Below are 22,013 nucleotides of genomic sequence, written 5' to 3' on the forward strand. Positions count from 1 at the left end.
CATCATCCTGAAACAGCCAGTCTGATAGAAGGGTGGAATGGCCTTTTAAAGTCACAGTTATAGTGCTAGCTTGGTGCCAATACCCTGCAGGGCTGTGGTAAAGTTCTCCAACAAGTTGTACATGCTCTAAATCAGTGCCCAATATATGGTACTCTCTCTCCCATAGCCAGGATTCACAGGTCTAGGAATCAAGGGGTGGAAACGGAAGTGGCACCACTAACAATTACCCCAAGGGACCGATTAGCAAAATTTTTGCTTTCTGTTCCCAAAACTTTATGCTCTGCTGGTCTAGAGGTCTTGGTTCCAGAGGGAGGAATGCTTCCATCAGGAGACACAAAAATGACCCCATTGAACTGGAAGTTAAGGCTGCCACCTGGCCACTTTGGGCTCCTCATGCCTCTGAATCAGCAGGCTAAGAAAGGAGTTACAGTGTCTGCTGGGGTGATTGACCCAGACTACCAAGGGGAAGTTGGGCTACTACTTCACTATGGAGGCAAGGAAGATAATATCTGGAATACAGGAGAGCCCTTAGGAGGTCTCTTAGTACTACCATGCCCTGTGATTAAGGTCAATGGAAAATTACAACAACCAAATCCAGGCAAGACTACAAATGGCCCAGACTCTTCAGGGATGAAGGTTTGTGTGGAGAACATAGGATACTTTAGTCAGACTCCCTCAGTTCAGGTCTGGCTGGGGGTGGGGGGCTGCTGGTGGTGGTGGTGGTGGTCAAGCAGGCATTTCTTGTAAACAAGTTGTGTGGGTGGAGTTAGTGCACATATGCACCAATGTGTCTTTCTAGTTAATTGCTTGTGTGTTCTGCAGTTTGTGAAAAGAGCTCATGTCTAAAAATAGAGCATGTTTACTCTTGCTGGCAGCTGCTCAGTTTCAGTTTCTCTTTGGACTTTGCCAGTAGCAGTAGAGTTTCTGAGTTTCCCTTTGTACCGCCTAGCTACTAGATGTCTGTGTGCTGAATAAAGACTACTCTTTCTTCAACCAAGGATCCAAGGACCTTTTTGCTGGTTACCTAGCTCATAGACCTGCATCTGAAGGGTTTGTGAATGGGATTGAGGGGTCTTTGAGCTTCAGACACCAGCTGTATCTTAACAGTTCGGGTCACTCCACCAGGTAAAGAACCATGACCCGCTGAGGTGCTTGCTGAAGACAAAGGGAATACAGAATGGGTAGTAGAAGAAGGAAGTTATAAATACCAGCATTGACCACGTGACCAGTTACAGAAATGAGGATTGTAATTGGTCTCCCTGTTGTGTTAAGAATATGTCTCTATGTATATATACTGTACACATATTAAGCAATTATCTTTGTTTTTGTTTCTCTTGTTATTTATCATGTACCATGAGACTTACTGACTTTATACCAGCATTTAAATGTTGTTAAACTTACTTCATAGTATTTGCAATTTTAAGTTATGGGATATTGGGAGAAGTGTAAATATAATTTAAGGACTATACCTTTTTCTTCTTGGAAAGGGATTAATGTGTTTCCAGTTGTACGCAGGATAATGTATCATGTTAGGCAAAACTATTATGTTATTGTATCATTTGAAAATTAAGTGTGATTTAAGGAGATAGTATGGACACCAAGTTGACAAGGGATGGACTTGTGAAGGTTAATTCTAGATGTCAACTTGGTTAGATGAAGGAATGCTGAGAAACCTGGTAAAGCAATCTTTTCAGGTGTGTCCATGAGGGTGTTTCCAGCAGAGATTAGTATGGGAGTCTGAGTGGCCTGGGTGTGAAAGACCTACCCTCAGTGTGGGTGGGAACCATCCAGTCTGCTGGGGGTCCAGAGAGAACAAAAGACAGAGGAAAGAGGTGAAGCTCTCTCTTGATCCGCTAGAGCTGGGATACACTCTTCTCTCCTGTCCATGGACATCCAGAGCTCAAGACTCTTCAGCTTTTGGGTTCCAGAACTCATACCAAGGACACCATTAGCTTTCCTGGTTTTGAGGCCCTTGGACTTGGACTGAGCCATGCTACCAGCATTCAGTTTATAGATGGCCTATGGTGGGGCTTTTCTTCATTGCCACGTGACCTAATTCCCCTAATAAATCCCTCTCTCTTGTTTCCTCTCACCACGTGTTCTGCTTGTACCCACTGGCTGCTGCCACTTGTAGAAGCTGCCTGAGGTCTGTGCCAGATGCAACTGTCCCAGAATCATAAGCCAAATAAATCTCTGTTCTTTATAAATCACCCAGTTTCATGTATTCTGTTACAAGCAACACAAATAGACTAAAACAGGTGTCAAGAAATAAATGCCAGTGTGCCAAGCAAGATAACAGCATTACAAGACATCAATAAGAATGTTGTTAAACATGTCTTCTATGAATGCTGAAATCTGTGAGGACAAAAGCTGAAAAAAGGTCCTGTTTCTCTTTTGACATGTAAATCAAAATTAAATACACAAACAGTTAATAAATGGAAATTTAATTTGCAATCCAGTGGCAAGACTAAGGTCCAATACTATGGCACAAAGACAGTGTATGTTAAAAGATTTCTTTCTTTTTTTTTTTATAAGAAATATCTTTATTAATAAATTTCATGGAAATTCTTTTTTTTAAAAAATTTTATTTTGTCGATATACATTGTAGCTGATTATTGCTCCCCATCACCAAAACCTCCCTCCCTTCTCCCTCCCCCCTCCCCCCCAACAATGTCCTTTCTGTTTGCTTGTCGTATCAACTTCAAATAATTGTGGTTGTTATATCTTCTCCCCCCCCCCCCCCGGTTTGCGTGTGTGTGTGTGTGTGTGTATGTGTGTGTGAATTTATATATTAATTTTTAGCTCCCTCCAATAAGTGAGAACATGTGGTATTTCTCTTTCTGTGCCTGACTTGTTTCACTTAATATAATTGTCTCAAGGTCCATCCATGTTGTTGCAAATGGCAGTATTTCATTCGTTTTTATAGCTGAGTAGTATTCCATTGTGTAGATGTACCACATTTTCCGTATCCACTCATCTGATGATGGGCATTTGGCCTGGTTCCAACTCTTGGCTATTGTAAAGAGTGCTGCGATGAACATTGGTGAACAGGTATACCTTCGACTTGATGATTTCCATTCCTCTGGGTATATTCCCAACAGTGGGATGGCTGGGTCATATGGTAGATCTATTTGCAATTGTTTAAGGAACCTCCATACCATTTTCCATAGAGGCTGCACCATTTTGCAGTCCCACCAACAATGTATGAGAGTTCCTTTTTCTCCGCAGCCTCGCCAGCATTTATCGTTCATAGTCTTTTGGATTTTAGCCATCCTAACTGGGGTTAGATGGTATCTCAATGTGGTTTTGATTTGCATTTCCCGGATGCTGAGTGATGTTGAGCATTTTTTCATATGTCTGTTGGCCATTTGTATATCTTCCTTAGAGAAATGCCTACTTAGCTCTTTTGCCCATTTTTTAATTGGGTTGCTTGTTTTCTTCTTGTAAAGTTGTTTGAGTTCCTTATATATTCTGGATATTAATCCTTTGTCAGATGTATATTTTGCAAATATTTTCTCCCACTCTGTTGGTTGTCTTTTAACTCTTTTAATTGTTTCTTTTGCTGTGCAGAAGCTTTTTAGTTTGATATAATCCCATTTGTTTATTTTTCCTTTGGTTGCCCGTGCTTTTGGGGTCGTATTCATGAAGTCTGTGCCCAGTCCTATTTCCTGAAGTGTTTCTCCTATGTTTTCTTTAAGAAGTTTTATTGTCTCAGGGTGTATATTTAAATCCTTAATCCATTTTGAGTTGATTTTAGTATACGGTGAGAGGTATGGATCTAGTTTCATTCTCCTGCATATCGATATCCAGTTATCCCAGCACCACTTGCTGAAGAGGCTTGGTGCCTTTGTCAAAGATCAGATGGCAGTAAGTGTGTGGGTTGATTTCTGGATTCTCTATTCTATTCCATTGGTCAGTGTGTCTGTTTTTATGCCAGTACCATACTGTTTTGGTTATTATAGCTTTGTAGTATAGCTTAAAGTCAGGTAGTGTTATGCCTCCAGCTTTATTTTTTTTGCTGAGCATTGCTTTGGCTATTCATGGTCTTTTATTGTTCCATATAAATGTCTGAATAGTTTTTTCCATTTCTGAGAAAAATGTCTTTGAAATTTTGATGGGGATTGCATTGAATTTGTATATCACTTTGGGTAGTATGGACATTTTCACTATGTTGATTCTTCCAATCCAAGAGCATGGAATATCTTTCCATCTTCTTGTATCCTCTCTAATTTCTCTCAGCAGTGGTTTGTAGTTCTCATGATAGAGATTTTTCACATCTTTGGTTAACTCAATTCCTAAGTATTTTATTTTTTTGGTGGCTATTGTAAATGGGCAGGCTTTCTTGATTTCTCTTTCTGCATGTTCACTATTGGAGAAAAGAAATGCTATTGATTTTTGTGTGTTGATTTTGTATCCTGCTACTGTGCTGAAATCATTTATCAATTCCAAGAGTTTTTTTGTAGAGGTTTTAGGCTGTTCGATATATAGGATCATGTCATCTGCAAACAGGGACAGTTTGACTTCATCTTTTCCAATCTGGATGCCCTTTATTTCCTTCTCTTCTCTGATTGCTCTGGCTAGTACTTCCAACACTATGTTGAATAGGAGTGGTGAGAGTGGGCATCCTTGTCTAGTTCCTCTTCTTAAAGGAAAAGCTTTCAGCTTTTCCCCATTCAGGATGATATTGGCAGTGGGTTTGGCATATATGGCTTTAATTATGTTGAGATACTTTCCCTCTATACCTAACTTGTAGAGGGTCTTTGTCATGAATGAGTGCTGAACTTTATCAAATGCTTTTTCAGCATCTATAGAGATGATCATATGGTCCTTGTGTTTGATGTTATTAATATGGTGTATCACATTTATTGATTTTGCGTATGTTGAACCAACCTTGCATCCCTGGGATGAATCCCACTGGATCATGGTGAATAATTTTACATATGTGTTGCTGTATTCTGTTTGCTAGCATTTTAGTGAGGATTTTTGCATCTATATTCATCAAGGATATCGGCCTGTAGTTTTCTTTTTTGGTTATATCTTTACCTGGTTTTGGTATCAGGATGATGTTTGCTTCATAGAATGAGTTTGGGAGATTTGCGTCCGTTTCAATCTTTTGGAATAGTTTGTAAAGAATCGGTGTCAATTCCTCTTTGAATGTTTGGTAAAATTCTGCTGTGAATCCATCTGGTCCTGGGCTTTTCTTTGTTGGGAGCCTTCTGATAACAGCTTCAATCTCCTTTATTGTTATTGGTCTGTTCAAATTTTCTACGTCTTCACGGTTCAGTTTTGGGAGCTTGTGTGTGTCCAGAAATTTATCCATTTCCTCCAGATTTTCAAATTTGTTGGTGTATAGTTGTTTATAGTAGTCTCGAATGATTCCTTGTATTTCAGATGAATCAGTTGTAATATCGCCTTTTTCATTTCTAATTTTTGTTATTTGAGTCTTCTCTCTTCTTTTTTTTGTTAGCCATGCTAATGGTTTGTCAATTTTATTTATCTTTTCAGAAAACCAACTTTTTGATTCGTTGATCTTTTGAATTGTTTTTTGGTTTTCAATTTCATTCAGTTCTGCTCTGATCTTAATGATTTCTTTCCGTCTGCTAATTTTAGGTTTGGATTGTTCTTGTTTTTCTAGTTCTTTAAGGTGAAGTGTTAGGTTGTTCACTTGCCATCTTTCTATTCTTCTGAAGTGAGCATTTAATGCAATAAATTTCCCCCTCAATACTGCTTTTGCAGTATCTCACAGGTTTTGGTATGATGTATCATTGTTTTCATTAGTTTCAATAAACTTTTTGATTTCCTGCTTGATTTCTTCTTGGACCCATATGTCATTAAGTAGAATGCTGTTTAATTTTCATGTGTTTGTATATTTTCCAGAGTTTTGTTTGTTATTAATTTCTGGTTTTAATCCATTGTGGTCTGAGAAGATACATGGGATAATTCCAATTTTTTTGAATTTATTGAGACTTGATTTGTGACCTAATATGTGATCTATCCTGGAGAATGATCCATGTGCTGATGAGAAGAATGAATATTCTGAGGTTGTTGGGTGGAATGTTCTGTAGATATCTGCCAATTCCAATTGGTCTAGAGTCTTGTTTAGATCTTGTTTTTCTCTGCTGATTCTTTGCCTAGATGATCAGTCTAATATTGACAGTGGGGTGTTCAGGTCCCCTGCTATTATGGTATTAGTGTCTATTTCCTTCTTTAGGTCTAATAGAGTTTGTTTTATAAATCTGGCTGCTCCAACATTGGGTGCGTACATATTTATGATTGTTATGTCTTCTTGATGCATCAGTCCTTTTATCATTAAGTAGCGTCACTCATTGTCTCTTTTTATGGTTTTTAGTTTAAAATCTATTTTGTCAGATATAAGAATAGCTACTCCAGCTCGTTTTTCGTTTCTGTTTGCATGGTAAATCTTTTTCCATCCTTTCACTCTTAGTCTGTGTGAATCTTTATGGGTGAGGTGGGTCTCTTGTAGGCACCATATAGTTGGGTCCTCCTTTTTGATCCAGTCAGCCAGTCTGTGTCTTTTGATTGGGGAATATATGCCTTTTACATTAAGAGTTGTTATTGAAAGGTGTTGATTTATTCCTAGCATTTTATTGGTTGTTTGGTTGTCTTAGGTGTCTTTTGTTCCTTGCTTTCTGATCTACTATTTGGTTTCTGTGTTTGTTGGTTCCTTAGGTTGTAGATAGCGTTTTTGTTTGTTTGTTTTCTCTTCATGAATGCCATTTTTATTATACTAGTGGGTTTTGATTTTTCTTGGGTTTTTATGGCAGTGGTAGCTATTTTTCAGGAACCAAACCCAGTACTCCCTTGAGGATTTCTTGTAAGGGTGGTCATGTGGTAGTGAATTCCCACAGTTTTTGTTTGTCTGAGAAATATACTATTTGCCATTCATTTCGGAAGGATAGCCTTGCAGGGTAGAGTATTCTTGGCTGGCAATCTTTGTCTTTTAGTATTTTGAATATATCATCCCATTCCTTTCTAGCTTTTAGGGTTTGTGATGAAAAGTCTGATATTAGCCTGATTGGGGCTCCCTTATTGGTTATTAGATGCTTCTCTCTTGCTGCTTTTAAGATTCTCTCTTTGTCTCTGAGTTTTGCCAACTTGACTATAACATGTCTTGGAGAAGGCCTTTTTGGGTTGAATACATTTAGAGATCGATGAGCTTCCTGGATCTGAAGATCTGTGATTTTTCCTACACCTGGGAAGTTTTCTGCCACTATTTTGTTGAATATATTTTCAATGTAATCTCCATTTTCCTCCCCTTCTGGAATACCCATGACTCGGATATTTGAGCATTTAAGGTTGTCTGATATCTCTCTCAGATTTTCTTCAATGTCTTTTATTCTTTTTTCTTTCTTTTTGTCTGCTTGTGTTATTTCAAACAGCCCATCTTCAAGTTCAGAGGTTCTCTCTGCAAGTTCGACAAGCCTGCTGGTTAAACTCTCCATTGTGTTTTTTATTTCACTGTATAACTTCTTCAGTTCAGCAAGTTCTGCTACATTTTTTTTCAGGACATCGATTTCCTTGTACATTTCCTATTTCAGGTCCTGTATACTTTTCCTCATTTCATCATGATGTCTAGCTGAGTTTTCTTGTATCTCATTCAGTTTCCTTAGAATTATCACTCGAAATTCCTTGTCCGTCATTTCAAGGCCTTCTTGTTCTATAGGGTCTAGAGTTTGAGATTTATTAACTTTTGGTGGTGTACTTTCTTTATTTTTTGTATTTCTGGTATCTTTTTTTTGATGTTTATTCATTGTGGCAGGGGGTTTCACAGTCCACCAGTTCGAGACTATTGACTAACTAAGATGTTGCTGTGGTTGCCAATTTGGTATGGCTACCTCCATCACTGCTCAGTTGGCCTCTAGTGCCTTGTGTGTATGGTTGCCTCAGGTCTTGGGCCTCTCCGGGGAGCCACCTCTCTGGTCAGCTTGGACTTTGCTGGGCTGCTGGATCACGGGGCATTACCGCAGGGTGTGTGGTCTCTGCTGAGCTTCCACTTCCCATGCAGGACTTCTCCCTGTTCTGTGTGCTCTGGCATGGGCTGTTGGATCGTGCAGTGGTGACCCCACAGGGTGTGTGGTTTCTGTCGAGTCTCCTCCTCCCTAGCCGTACGTCTCCCCACTCTGTGCACACTGGGCTGGGCTGGGACGTGTCTTCTGCAACCCTCGTCTATCAGCTGGGCCTTCAAGATCCTGATCAGCATGGCCTCGCCCAGGAAGTCTACCATGTTTCTGCTAGGCATATACGACCGGTCGCTCTGGGTGCCTTTGTGGTACTGTGTAGATCTTTCTCGGGACTTATCACCTTCCTCCTGGTATCATGGTTATTTGTGTACTTGTCTTATCTCCCTCACCAGAGCATGAGCTCCTCGGGGGAGGAGCCCACAGCACACAGTTCACCTTTGTATCCCCCTGGCGCGGACTGAGTCCGGTGCCCGCCCGCAGTCAGCTCTCCAGCAGGTTCAAGTGAACTTGGGAACTCTCCAACCACACTATTCCTAACCAGAAATCAGTTAGGCGTTTTTCCGAACTGGTGGCCGCAGAGATGGTATCTGCCTCCCACTAACAGGAAGTTTACTGGGGGCGGAGCCCAGGGTGCAGTGGAGTGACAATCAGCGCAGCCCATTCCTCCTTGCCCTCCTGACGCTGGCCGGGGATGCCCCATGCCACCAGCCCCACCAGAGAACAGTGGAGGAATTGGGAGGGGAGGCTGGCCCACAGGCCCTGGGAAGCCCCGCACCGGGGCAAGCAAGTGCAAGGCTCAGTGAGGAGCCAAGCCGGGCGAGGAGGACAGGCTTGGCCAAGCCGGGCCGGAGCCGCCACCACCTGAGAAAATGGAGGCAGCCCCGGGAGCGGTGAGTGGCCCGGTGGGGCTGGTGGAAGCCAGGCAGGAGTCTGCCCCCCAAGCAGGGCCGTGCCCGGGGTCACTCACAGGGCTGTGCCAGGTCATGTGGCTCCCTCTCTGCCTCTGCTTTGTCACTGTCGCTGTTCTTGGCCGCCACTGCCTTGGGCTGCTCAGTCAGTCCCGCGGCACGGCTCGGCTAGGACGCTCCCAGGAATCTTCATTTATGCCGGCCTGAAACCTCGAATCATGAATAGGGCAGCTGGCCGCCTTCAGCACAGCCCCGGCCTCCGGGATCCTGGCTGTATCAACAGCAGCCCCGGCACTGTGTTCCCTGTTTAGAGACTTGCTTTTGCAGCTAAGAAACAGTTATTTTCCTGCTCCATACTTCACAGCTGTTGCCTGTAAATGAGGCAGCCCCTCCTGCCAAGTGCAAAGTGGCAGTCAGTCCCCACGACTGGCCACCAGCAGCCGTCCTCCCTTAAGAGATGGCAAGAGGAAGGTCCACAAGTTTCCCGGCTGCCTAAGGCCCAGTGGCTGCCTTTTCCACCTCAGGTACTCTGCGCCAACCACTGCAGCCACCGCCATCTTAGGATCTTCTGAAATTCTCATCCCTTAATTTCTTCTTTTATTTCTAAATTATTTGATGGTGATCTTTGTTAATTTTTCTCTAAGTTTAGTAATTTTAAAAACAGATTTTAAGATCTCTTTACACATTAAGGAAATTAACCCTTTGCCACATTTGTTAAAATATTTGTCGCACTTTTTGTATCATCTTTGAACCTGTTGTGAGGCACCCTCCCTCAAGAAATGCACTTACATGCCATTCGTGCAGAAAGGGGCAGTTTATTCATTCCAGCTGGCCAGCGACCGTCTCCCAAGGGGCAACCAAGGAAGAGTGGCATCGGGCTTTGGTCTTGTGGGGTTTTTAAAGAAAAAAAACTACATCCCATTGGCACATGGGTTGGCCAGGTGCACAAAGCAAGCTAGGGAGCTAGGTCACAGAGGCCAAGAATGAACCGTTCGAGCAATCAAGCATAAAAGTTTTCATTGTGTATGGTTCCTGTTCCCATGTAATAATTCACTGTGTATGGCTCCTGTATCTATGCAATTGTTTTTCTGTTTCTATGAAAAGGTCAACGATTTCTCATGCAGAAGGAGGGGTAGTCTGAAGGTCAGGAGGCAAAATGGAGTTACTTAGGTTAAGCAAGCAATTCTACAGAAGCAGATAGCATATATTTCAAACCCACCATGTATGGGTACACACGCATCATACATATATACATATATATGCACATAGATATTTGTATACAGACAAGTCCACTGGCATTTTAATTTGTTTTTCTTTTAGTACTTTTAAGTTTCAGGAAGTCCTAACCTGATGTGAATTAAATATTTCCCATTTTTAATCTTCAGGTTGCTTTATAGTTTCCTTTTTTACATTTAACTAGAATTTACTTGGATTATTGTGTAAGCTGGCAATCTCTACTTCCTTCTGAATAGTTAAGCAATGCTCCAGCATTATTGATTCAATCATTGTTTACTTTACCACAGATTTGTTCAGTCACTTCCATCTTGAAATAAATGCTTCTGTATGCCAGCATAGAGTTCAAGGCCCTTTTGTTCTACTGTTCTGACTAGCTATTCTTGGATCAGCATGTTCTAGTTCTCAAAGTAATTGAAGAGATAAAAATATATCCTAATCTTGTAATGTCAGTATTACTTTATCTATAAATGCAGTATTTAATTATTAAAATATACATGACTAGAAGTTTGCTTAATTGGAAATATCAAAATTTGATACCAATGACCCACTACTCTCCTAAGCCATCCACTTCCCCCCCTTCCACCCTTTCAGATCCCCCCAGGTGTGGCTGCCTAGATGCAAGGTCTCAGCCTTGGGTGCATACTGAAATCATCTGAGGAGCCAAAAACATTTTGATGATTGGATCAAGTAGGTCCAGAAAGCATGTTGTGAAAAGATAATTCCCAACTCTTCTCTTTTTCTGTTGTGTTTTAATTATCAGTTGAAGCTAGTTTAATAAAATAAATTGGGTGGGTTTTCCAAATTTTTTATGCCTTGGAAGTTTTAGTGGAGCCTAGGAATTTAAAAAGTTGAGACAAATCATTTTGTAATTGGCCCTGGAATCTTTTATGGAAGTTTTCCTTTGATGAATTTAAATTTTTTATTCCATGGTTCATTTATTTGTTTATGCATTCTTCAGATTGTTTGCTCATTCAACAAATTATTGAGCCTCTGTTATGTACCAGACCTGCTTCTAGGCACTGAGGACAAAATGGTAAACATACCAGACATATTCTCTGCCCTGCTAGGGTATATGATCTAGTGGAGAGACACTTAATGATCCAAATAAAACTAATATGCATGAAATTGCAGCTCAAACAATGTAGTGCTGGAAAAAGCCAGGCATTTTGTAATTGGTGGGTAAATCAGGGAATAATTGGCTGAGAAAGTAGTATCTGAGCTAAGGTATAAGTTAAGAGGAGTTAATAAGGAAGAGGAGGAGTAGAAACATCTAGGCTAAGAAACAAACACATACAAAGGTCCTGTGGTAGGAGGAAGCAGGGCAGAGCAGATGAGGGCAGGACTTATATGAATTTCTGCCTTTATCCTAAGAGCAAATATATTAACAGACATTAAGAGCAAAACAGGATGTTGTTAATTAGATTTGCCTTTCTGCACTATGAAGAGCAGATGGAGTGGGGGTGCTGATTTGCAGAGTAGATGCAAGTAAAATACTTGGAAGGCTATGGATATAATCTAGGGAAGTGCTGTTAGTAACAAGAACTAGATTAAGAGTCTGCAAACTGTGGGCTGTAGGCCAAATCTGCCCCCTCCCCACACTTGTTTTTATAAATAAAGTTTTTTGGGAACATAGCCAAGATCATTCATTCACAGCGTCTACAGCAGCTTTCAAGTTACAATGAAAAAACTGAGTAGTTGCAACAGAGACTGTAAGACCCACAAGGTCTAAAATATTTCTTTCTGGCCCTTTAAAGAAAAAGCTTACCAACCCTTGGACTAGAGGAGCAGTGGTGGAAATTGGCAGAGCTAGGTGGAGTTATTGGATAAATTGAATTTTCTGCTTCCTGTGTCAGTATTGTAATTTTTTTTCTAGAAAATTATCTTTATCAATAATATTTTGTCACATTATATACATGTATTAAAGTATAACTATGTAACCCATAAATATGTACAATCAATGTTTCAATAAAAATTTTTTAAAATGATATTTCATAGTTTAATGTTAAATACTATTCTATTCTTTTATAATTAACTTCCTCAGAATCTGTGTTTACATGACCTTTAATATGCTAATGAACATTTGAATTTTCTGAGTTTGATTGATAAGACGTGAAAATATTTTCTCCATTTAATGAGATGTTTCAAAGTATGAGTTACTTCAAAAAGTTAGTGTAAAAATGGAATTAAAAGATAATACGAATCTTTTCAGGAGCTTTTTGAAGTACCTTTGTACTAGCGTGGAAATCACAACAATTTACAGCTTTTCTGTTTTCTCACGCAATAATTTCTATCAATGCTTTTCTACTGGCTTTTTTCCCCCTGCCTCAGGTTTATTTGCTCAAATAGCACAGGAGGACAGCAGCCCCATGCAGGCAGAAGCCCTGAGGTCACACCAGTTCTTCTGCTTGGGAGCTTTCGTGGGGGCCTCGGAACCTTTGGGAGCCTGAGCTGGAGCTAGAACTGAAGCTGGAGCTGGAGTTGTGACCTGGGCTTGGTCCGAGTCTTAGCCTTTGGCTGGCAGACCCTGAGACCCTTGGCAATGCCGGCAAGAGCATGCTTCCCGCGCTTGGGGTGGGCAATGTGGGTACATTGATTGAGCTTGTGGTAGGCACCTTTTGGGATCTCAGACTTGACCTCCTCGGGCTTTAGGAGGCCTTGACAGCCTGGGCACGTGCACTCATGGGCTTGGTGTTATTGGGCTTCATCTGCTTCAGTCCCTTCTTGTTGTGCTTCTTGGCAAAGCTCATGTTCCTCAGGAACTAGGGTCCACCTCAGGAGATTCGTCATCTTCATGATGGGGGTTTCTTGTTGCCATTTCTGTGCCATTTTTGGGACTGGTTGTGTGTGGTGTGATTCTTGGATGTGGCCACGTCTGCACGGTAACCCACAGCTCCAAAGTGCCTGGGACCATAAGAGAAAGAGCTCTACTGACTTTTTATGGTTGATATGAGTGTATTTTTCTAACTTCTTTAGTTTAATGCTTAGTTTATCTATCTTAATTGCATGTTGTCAAATACTAAAATGTAGTTGAGGCCATATATTAAGGCTTTGAACAATATCGAATTATTATTTCCTAGTCTATTTTATTTTAATAATGTAGAGCTAGGGCTAGGTCTCACAGACCCCTTGAGCCCGTTGTCCAGACTGGGTCACAAACCCTGCACACACAGTTCTATGAGCTAGGTAATAGGAAAAGGTCCTTGGAGCCATGGGTGAAGAAATAATAGGCTTTATTCAGAGGTAGGAGCAGTCATCCTAATGTGGCTTCCCAAAGCATCCTCTAGAAGCTTCGTGCATCTGCGCAGTTGGTCCTTTATACTCAAATCCATAATCCAGAAAAAAAAAATCCAGATGCACATGCACAATCACATTAATAACAAGGAACACCTGTGTGCATCTGCATACCCATTTCAGATGCTTGTCAAGTCTCCGAACATCCGAGGGGCCCTGACCATTTTCCTTACATTTTCCCAACAATCCACCCTTTTAGGGTCCCTTGCCATACAATCCACATGTTCAGAATCTTCCATGATGTTCCCTTAGTGCGGATAAATGACCCTTACATTCATATAACCTATTGTCTGTTCAATGTACCTTAAGGCTTGTCCTTAATGCTTGTCCTGTACTTCTGTCCTTTCAACTAATAGCTGTTCATGTCCAGTTAGTAGTCATGATTGGTGTGATTTTCTATGGGAATCCTGTAGTCATACTGATGGGAAGTTCGATGCATATTCAGTAGGCTGACACATTGGTAATGTGACTCTGGTGTAGTGCCTGCAGCCAGAACACTATGGGTGAAAAATCAGAAGGGTTATTGGTATCAGTAGGGGAAATTCTTGCCCCACTGGTAAGATACATGCCAGTTTGCCATCCTGAGAAAGGATGGTTGCAGGAATAGGTATCTTACCTAGTTTATGATATCACACTTTATCTTAGTTTGAGCTACACCCATTTAGGGTTGGTTGCCCACATGCACAGCCAACCTAGTATGGGGTATGTCATCCTTATAGGACTTTGGCAGTTCCTGTGATAGCTTCGGTGGCCACCAAGGCAGAATACACAGGTTCTAACTGTTTTCTATTAGAGAATAATGCACTTCAGCGCCCTTCCAGAGCTGAGACCAGAATCCTACAGGTGTTCAGAATCGGTCTTGGCTCTGCCACAAACCCCATCCTAACCCCTCTGGGGTGATATTTAGGTCTAATTCAAAAGGCTTAGTGGGATCAGCCACTTGTAAAGCCTGTACTTGCTGTATTGCTCTTTTTGTAGCTCAGTAAGCCTGTTCTACTTCCTCGGTCCAATCCCAGAGGGCTCCTTTCTTTGTTAATGCATACAGTGGGCATGCCATTTAGGCCATATGGGGTACAAAAGCTCTCCAATACCCTAGAAGTCCCAAATATGTCTGTAGCTGAGCTACAGTTGTGGGTCGAGGGTATGCCCATATCTTGTCATAATAGCTTCTGGGATGACTCTCATCTTACTTGACCAGACCACTCCTAAGAATTTGACTGACAACCCAGGTCCTTGCACTTCGGCTGCATTCATGGGCCACCCACATTGTTCCAAATGACTTAGCAGCATTGGAGTTGCCTGGGTTAAATCTGTAAGAGAATCAGAGGTTAGTAACATGTCATCAATGTAGTAAAACATTGTAACCATGCTGGGCCTAGTCCACTTAGCTAGGTCCCCAGCCACTAAGCCATGGCAGATGGTTGGGCTATGCAGATAACCTTGGGGCAATATTGAGAGGTCCACTGTCTTCCTTCCCAGGTGAAGGCAAACTGATCTTGGCTATCAACCAAGATTGGAATAGAGAAGAAAGCATTTGCAAGGTCCAATACATAATAATAAGTTCCCAGCTGATCCATCAAGTTGTGAACTGAAGGCACAGCTGCATGCAAAGGAGGCACTACTTTGTTAGTTATCAATAGTCTACAGTCATTCTTCAGGTACCATCAGGTTTTTTCACTGGCCATACCAGAACATTAAATGGGCTATGAGCCAGATGAATAATGCCAACTTTCTCTAACTCCAATACAGTGGCACCTATCTATGCATGTCCACCCAGTAGGCGATACTGCTTTACGTTAACTACACGTCTTGGCTTGGGTAACACCTGTGGGTCATGTTTAGCATATCCCTGTAACACAGGCTTTACTGTCTATATTTGCAGTCAGAACTCTCCAACAGTTGTTTGAAGATTCAAAGCATAAAGTACATCCATACCAAGATGTATTCAGCTACTGGGGATATATATATATATATATATATATATATACACACAGAATACACATGAGGGGGCAATCACCCTGTGCCCAATGGCAATGACACAGCTTTGACTTCAATAGTATGTCCTCCATAGCCATTTATATGAACTGTGGTCCCTGGAAACTTATCTGGATTGCTATATATCAGGCTACATTCTGCACCTTTATTACCAATGCCAAAACACAGTGCATATTTGTCCTTAACCAATGTATTGCCAATTCAACATGAGGCCTCTGGTCCTCACCTGACCTCAGAAGATGAGTACCTTGGCCTGTTCCCTAATTGAAATGGAACATTTCATCTGCCTACTCAGGAGCAACCAAAAAATCCTTTAAATCCACTGAGCATACATTGCAATTTCAGGGCACAATTGCTGTCACAAGGCAAACAGGACTGCATGTGGCTGCCAGTCTATTTTCTTGCTATCAACCCCTGCTGTAAGCAAGTCAAGCCACACTGTTTACGGCTGGTCTTGCTTGGTTCCTTCAGGAAAAAATCTTGAGCATTTCTTGGGGGTTTGGTCTTAGCCACCTTTTGGACCCCTTTTGCTTGTCTCCTCTCCTCTACTTCACCCAAGCTGGCTATCATGGTTGTTACTTCATGTGTAGGACGACCAACGTATGGGGCCAGTATGGCCATCAGTGACCCAAAGGATGTTGGTGGGGCATTTTGCAGCACTATGTCTCTCATGATGCCTGTAAAACTTTCATCATCTGGGCCACGAATGTTCATATTAAACATGGACTGCCACATCCCCAGCTCCCGAATGATTTGAACCAACTCAGCGTATGTTTGCCATTTGCTCACAATCTTGGGCAGTTCTCCAGCATTCACCCACACTGTTCAGGCAGCTGCATTCATCCATTCCATCAAGGAGTGATTACCTGGCCCTTGTGCATATCTGCAGCTATTCTGTAGCTGCTGCCTCAGGGACGGGTGTATGGTAATGGAGGCCAATGTTTCCATCTCCTCACCAGAGCACACACACCATCCACCCCTAGGTCCCATAACCACAGCAGCCAAGCAGCCAGGGGCTCCCCTTGTTTCTGCTGGAATTGTCTCCCCAAGTCAGCTAACTCAACCTGGGTATACGGGACATAGGTAGTGAATTGGGTCACCTGTGGATTGCCTGCCAGTTGTCCACGTGGTCCCATTGGCTGCTTGTGCTTCACTTTCTGATGCACAACAGGTCGTGCCTGGAGATGTACAGTCTCCCCCGACTCACCACTGGGTTTGTCATCCTCCCTGCTGTGAGAAACAGGAATGGCCAGTCTCTGCACATTATCCTCCAGGACATTTATCTGCATTTCCAGCAACTCTTCTTTCCACTGCAAATCTCAACCAGCTTGCAGTATAGTGAGCAGTAGCTAGGCTCCAGTCAGCAGAAAAGTGGCCACCGGGCACCACGTACTCAAGGACAGCCACATTTTCTCCCCTCCCAAGGGGTTCTCTGCTGTAGTGCCTGGTCTATGCTGACTTGCAGTATAGGGAGCAGCAACCAGATCCCGGTCAACAGGAACATAACCATAGGGCACAACAGTCAAGAGTAGCCACATTTCCTCCTTCTCCCAAGGGATTTTTGGCTCCTATACCTGCTCAGAATCCTGCCAAAGATGCCAACTTTAGAGTTAGGGCTAAGTCTCAGAGACCCCTCGAGCCTGTGTCCAGACTGGGTCACAAACCCTCCACATACAGGTCTATGAGCTAGGTAATAGGAAAAGGTCCTTGGAGCCATGGGTGAAGAAATAATAGGCTTTATTCAGAGCTAGAAACAGTCAACCTAATATGGCTTCCCGGAGGTGTCCTCTAGAAGCTTTGTGATTCTACGCCATTAATCCTTTTTACTCAAGTCCATAATCCAAAAAAAAAAAAAAAAAAAAAAAACAACACCCCAGACGCACATGTACAATCACATTAGACAATAACAAGGAACACCTGTGTGCACGCGCATACCTGCCTCAGATGCTGGGCATGACTCGAAACATCAGAGGGGCCCTGACCATTTTCTTTATATTTTCCCAACAAGTAAGAATAACTGATACTTTAGATTTTACTCTATATCAAGTAGCATACTGAGTGCTTTACCTCATTTAATAGTTATTTTACAAGGGATCTTCAGAAAGTTCATGGAAATATTTGTTTTGTCTTTTAACTCTATTTCTCTGTAAACTTACTGAAGTACCCTTGTATGTCTGTGTGAAAGCATTATTATCCCCATTTTAAGGAAGAAGTAACTTAGAGAAGTTTGTATTTTACCCAAATTAACACAGTTAATAATCAACATTTTGTTTTCCTTTTTGTTGCAAGGGTCAAGTTTACTTTGAACCAGCTAAGAAATATTATAATGCTCATATTCATGATTTTGGAAATGATGAGAATTTAGCAGTAATGTCTTAAAAGAATAGCATGATATTTCACGTTATAATTATTCCAGTGAATTATTCCTGCCTAGAATGTTAGCCCTAATTGGACAGGAGGAAACAATCGGAAAATATTTACGGACTTTGTGTCAGATATGGAGATGAAATGAAGTCATGGAAGGAGCTGCTCAGGAATGATTTTCCTAAGTGCCCAGAAAATTTTCATTTAGCATAGCTCTGAATTTGGGTGGAATCTTCTACATCTCTTGTGGATTGTTTTCCTGATAATCTGAGCTAATTGAACACAAACGCTCATAATCTCTAGCATTCATTGCTACTGAGAGTCTTACAATTTCTAGCATTAACTGTGGCATTTTATTTCTTCAAAATACACTTCTTAGGAGGTAATGTGTGGCTTCCTGATTTAGCTTACTTCCTGCTTTGCAGTTTCCATTCATTTTGATCTTTGAATGAGTATAAAATGAACTAATAATGTGTATGGCATGCGAGAGGTGAAAGTGATAGGAATGGGCAGTATTTGGGGTACTTCAAAATATGTGATCTTTAACAGGATACTATAGCTTGCCAAGTTTTCTATCTGGTCCAATACTGTTTGACGGAGGGTGGTTAGGGAAGGATGAATTGGGTAGAGGTTGTAATTTTTTTTCAGAGAACAGGTTTTTCACCTGCTTGGTTAAATTGGTTTCTAAGTATTTTATTTTTTTGTAGCTATTGTAAAGAGGATTGTTTTCTGATTTTGTTTTCAAGTAATTTGCTGTTAGCATATAGAAATGCTGTCGATTTTTGTGTATTTATTTTATACCCTGCAACTTTACTGAATTTGTTTATTAGTTCTAACAGTTTTTTACTGGAGTATTTATGGTTTCCTATATATAAGATCACGTCATCTGCAAACAGAGATAATTTAACTTCTTCCTTTCCATTATGGATGTCTCTTATTTCTTTCTCTTGCCTAATTGCTCAGGCTAGGACTTCCAGTACTATGCTGAATAAAAGTGGCAAGAGTAGACAACCTTTTCTTGTTACTGATTTCAGAAGAAAATCTTTTAACTTTTCACAATTGAGCATGATGTTAGCTGTGGGTTTGGCATTTTTGGTCTTTATTGTGTTGAGGGACATTCCTTCTATACCTAGTTTTTTGAGAAGTTTTTCATGGAAAATGCTGAATTTTGTCAAATGCTTTTTCTGCATCTATTGAGATGATCTTATGGTTGTTGTCTTTCCTTCTGTTAATGTGGTGTACCACATTTATGGATTTGCATATGTTAAATCATCCTTGTGTCCTTGGGATAAACCTCACTGGATCATGAGGAATGATCTTCCTAATGTGCTGTTAAATTCAGTTTGCTGGTATTTTGTTGAGGATTTTTGCATCTATGGTCATTAGGAATATTGGTGTGTAATTATTTTTCTTGTTGTATCATGTAATGCAGGCCTTGTAAAATGAGTTTGGAAGTATTCCTGCCTCTTCAATTTTTTGGAAGAGTTAGAGAAGAATTGGTGTTAGCTCTCTTTAAAATCTTTGGTAGAATCCAGCAATGAAGCCCTCAGGTCCTGGGCTGGGCTTCTTTTTGATGGGAGACTTTTTATTATCTGTTACTGGTCTGTTCAGATTTTCTGTTTTTTCATGATTCAGTCTTGGTAGGTTGTATTTGTCTAGGAATTTATCCCCCCCCCCCCTTTTATGGTTGAGTTTCTGTCTATCTTCTTTCAAACTAAGTTTGCTGTGGCAGAAAAAGATACATTAGCCACTGACTATACTCTTCATAGTTGGAACTAAGATGTTTAGTATCAGATTCAGAAAATAATATTCCTATCTCTCATTGTTATATCATATTCTTCCACCCTCTGATTTTTTTCCCTCTCTATAGGGTAGGGTAGGAATTATCTGCTAGCCACCAGGTTACAATGGAAACCAGACAATGGTTATCTTTACTGGTATAGTCCCCAGACTCTGAAATGACCAATGGCTGTCCTATAAAGATCTACTTTTCTCATTTTTATTTCTGTATATCTTACACATTTTTCTCATCATATGCCAGGAAATACATGATCTGAGTGCCGTCGTATAAAGTACCTAAATGCCCAAAAGTGGCAAAATGAATTCAATCTTATGACCCTGTAGTTTACTCTTCTTTAAAAATCAAGACACTGAAATTACAATGACAAGCTTCATTAGAGGAGCCGGAACTAAAATCTCACTCATTTTTACTCAGTGGTGACATTTTTATGGCTCTCCGTCTACATGGAAAGCAGCAACTCTGCAATCTGTGAGATCCCTAAGTTCATTCTTGCCCCAGTATGGTGGTTAATGATATGTAAATGTGAGATCATTTTCACCTCTCAGCCAGAGTCACAAATATAGTTGAGAGAAATTAACTAGTCTCTGAAAGTTTCCCTGTCATCTTTAAATACCAATATTATATGATTGTACAGTCAGGTTAATACGATCACATCTCAATATTGGCACAGTAGAGATTTACTTCCTAAATCATATACCTTTCTGAGAGAATTTAGGCCATTTTTCTAATGTGTGTCCATGGGGAAGGCATTTCTATCTTAATCTGCTGATATCTTAAGGACCTTTAAAACTCCATCGACAGACAGCTGGATAAGGAAAATGTGGTGTATATACTCTATGGAATACTACTCTGCCATAAAAAAAGAATGAAATTCTGCCATTCACAGCAACATGGATGAACTTAGAGAAAATTATGTTAAGAGAAGTAAGCCAGGCACAAAAAGAGAAATACCGCATGTCCTCACTCATTAGTGGTAGCTAAAAAAAAGAAAGAAAGAAAAGAAAGAGAGAGAGAGAGAGAGAGAGATAAAGAAAGAAAGAAAGAAAGAAAGAAAGAAAGAAAGAAAGAAAGAAAGAAAGAAAGAAAGAAAGAAAGAAAGAAAGAATCACAATAATACATTGAACTTTCAAAAAAAAAAAGAGAACAGAACTGTGGTTATTAGAGATGGGAAAGGGAGTGGGGGAGGGATTTAGTAAGAAATTAGTTAAGGGTCACAAAGACTGATTATATTTTATAAACATAAGTATACCAATTCTCCCGATTTGATCACCACATGTTGTACACATGTACTGGTATTCAGTCCTGTACACCACAAATATATACAATCAATTATGTTTCAATAAAAAAATTGTCACCCCCCTCCCAAACTATGTTTTCTCCGTGTCTTGGAAAGATGGTTCCTAGCCTAAGAGTGCTCTCCATCTATCCTTTTACCTAGTGTCCAAAGTATTATCTTTCTGCTCCTCTACCTAAATGGAACCCACCTGTTCTGAAATATCCATGAAAACCATTGTTTTGTGGGAGAAAGCAATAGAGGGAGAGCTGCCTCCAGAAGACCATTGCTAGAATACATTTCTTACCTGAAGGGGATGGACCAACGGCTCTGTGGGCTGAGGCTCCTTGAGCTTCTCCCTTTAGCCCATCTGCAGAAGTTAGCCTGCTTGGTTGTTTAATGTCACCTTGGCAAGCTTTGAAGAGAAGAGGGTCAGGTAGATTTCAGAAGGAAGACGTAGAAAGGGAGCCAGAAAGGATAGGCCATCACTGCCCTAGAGGCAGGATGTGACCTTTGGAAGGATGGAAAAGTCAAGATCACACCTAAAAGGGGCCCTAGGCCATAAATGAAGTTTCATAAAGATTCCTGTGCTGAAAATTTGGATTTGGGGCACTCAGAATAGAAATTAATTAGGCCATGAGCAAAGGAAGAGATTTCATACAGGATAATGAAGTAAAAGTGGGGACAATGAAAACAGCTTTCACTTGCTTCCCAGCTGTGCTGAGGGTCAGCTCAGGGTTACAGAAATGCTACTGATAGCGGAAGAGATCGTTACCTCTTGCCACAGCTTTTGCACTCCTGCCTTTCAGACTTCTTCAGCTGGCTGTCCATTGCTGAATGTCATACCTGTGACCTCTGGAAAGAAATTCTGGAGCTTTTTTGGGGTCTTAACCTACTAATGGGGACTTTTCTCCTTCCCTAATACCATTCTTAAAATGATTAAGTGTCTAGGCACCAAACAGGACAAGAATACAGCTACAGCGAGTCAGAGGTCTATTTCCATTGACTGCCTGCTCCTTCCTTTGTCGATCTCTCTGACCCTGCTGGAAAAGTCATGAATCTCCTTCACATTATATTCTTAATGAGGCTACTTACGCTGCATACTAAGTGAGATCATGACTATGTAATAAATTCTCCAGTCTGAGCTAAGCCTCTTCAGCTGC

General features: G+C 41.0%; 1 pseudogene; it reads right to left on the reverse strand.

The window, feature by feature from the left end:
• Positions 1–12,464: 12,464 nt before the first annotated feature.
• LOC134361607 (large ribosomal subunit protein eL29-like) lies at positions 12,465–21,681 on the reverse strand (annotated as a pseudogene).
• Between the last annotated feature and the right edge of the window lie 332 nt (positions 21,682–22,013).

The sequence above is a fragment of the Cynocephalus volans genome, chromosome 13 (assembly GCF_027409185.1).
Source record: "Cynocephalus volans isolate mCynVol1 chromosome 13, mCynVol1.pri, whole genome shotgun sequence".
Taxonomy (NCBI): Eukaryota; Metazoa; Chordata; class Mammalia; order Dermoptera; family Cynocephalidae; genus Cynocephalus; species Cynocephalus volans.